Genomic DNA, 1,851 nt, shown 5'->3' with positions numbered 1-1,851 from the left:
AGCAGTGGACTGTATGTGGACAGAGTCCTAGGGAGCCTCTAATCTAATGAGAAGGTGTCCAGGCAGAGCTTGCACAGCCTGGGGAAATGATGAAGGGGAGGGGAGAGAGCCTCAACTTCGGCTACAAGAAAAGAAGTCTCAGGTGGTAGCAAACCATAGCATCACCCAAAGATGAGTGTGACAAGACGAAGTGTGTCTTAACCACTTGAGTGGGAAGCACACTCTGGCAGGGGGTGCAGGTTGGGGGCCGGGTAGCTTTCTGGCATGGTTCATCTCTTTCCCCCACTATTCTCTTGTCAGACCTTGTCCTTCAGTGGACAGGAGGTCTGGCTAAGATGCCTGGGGAGATCAGTGTAGAGGCAGGGCAGCAATGAAGCCTTTAATGGCCATGTGTTGGGTAAATGTATGAATTAGAAATCAGGATTAAGTGGTGTGTGTTGAAAGGAAAAAAGAAAAGAGAGGTAAAATGAAGAGACACCATGAGATAGTACTTAGCTTGTTTGGACAAATCTGGTTATAGGAAGGATGTGCTCTTCAAATCAAAGATGTCTTGTTTTGTCTTGAATCCGGGACCAGACCCAGGGCTTCACATATTCTAGGCAAGTGTTCCACCACTGAATTGTATCCTAGCCCCTTTTCATTTTTGAAATCATGTGCACTTAGATATTTTTTTTTTTTTGAGACAGGGTTTCTCTGTGTAGCTTTGTGCCTTTCCTGGAACTTGCTTTGGAGACCAGGCTGGCCTCGAACTCACAGAGATCCGCCTGGCTCTGCCTCCTGAGTGCTGGGATTAAAGGCGTGCGCCACCACCGCCCGGCATAGATATTTTTTTTAATTAAAAGCATATAGTATCCCTGCTACTAGACCCTCCTCACGAGGTTTCAGGATCTACACTTGGTAATACGAATGCTGATGACTGATTTTTTATGGAATATTAAAGATGTGTTACATTCTCTGATGTTGTGGAATATTTGTTTAATGATGCAAAGAGGTGTTGCATTCTATTATGTTGCATTTGTTTAACTCTGTGAAGCTGTGTTACTTTGCCTGCCTAAAACACCTGATTGGTCTAATAAAGAGCTAAACGGCCAATAGCAAGGCAGGAGAGAGAAATAGGTGGGGCTGGCAGGGAGAGAGAATAAACAGGAGGAGAAATCTAGGAAGAAGAGGGAAGAGTGAGGAAAGGAGAAGGAGAGGAGGACACCAGGGGCCAACCACCCAGCCACTCAGTCAGTAACGGAGCAAGAAGGAAAGAAAGGAATAGAGAATAGAAAAAGGTAAAAGCCCAGAGGTGAAAGGTAGATGGGATAATTTAAGTTAAAAAAAATCTGGCTAGAAACAAGCCAAGCTAAGGCTGGGCATTCCCAAGTAAGAAAGAATACGTCTTCATGTATTTATTTGGGAGCTGGGTGGTGGGCATCCAAAGAATAAAGAGAAAAAAAAACTACACTGATTGGATTGGAAAAATAATTATAACAATAATGACTATAAATAAGAAAACAAAAACAATGACACCAACTGTTTATATAATACTTGCACCATGTGGGTTGCCTTTTCCAGTTTGTAAACGTTAGTGGATGGTAGGAATAGCATGGTGGCGCTTTGCCACAGCATTGTGAAGCTTGATAGAACTTGATAGAACATATCAAGGGTATTCAGCCATGGAATGCAATCTTGTAAGTAGGTCCTATGGGCAGCAGAGTAGTCTGGTTTCTCTAAATAAACACTGCTCATGCTCTTGCATATGCGTGTGTGTGTGTGTGTGTGTGTGTGTGTGTGTGTGTGTGTGCATATACATGCATAAAAGCTACTCAAAATAATTTGTGATGACCTTGTTCTTGGAGTTGGGTT

This window comes from Peromyscus maniculatus, chromosome 14, assembly GCF_049852395.1.
Source record: "Peromyscus maniculatus bairdii isolate BWxNUB_F1_BW_parent chromosome 14, HU_Pman_BW_mat_3.1, whole genome shotgun sequence".
Taxonomy (NCBI): domain Eukaryota; kingdom Metazoa; phylum Chordata; class Mammalia; order Rodentia; family Cricetidae; genus Peromyscus; species Peromyscus maniculatus.
This window is presented reverse-complemented; position numbering follows the sequence as displayed.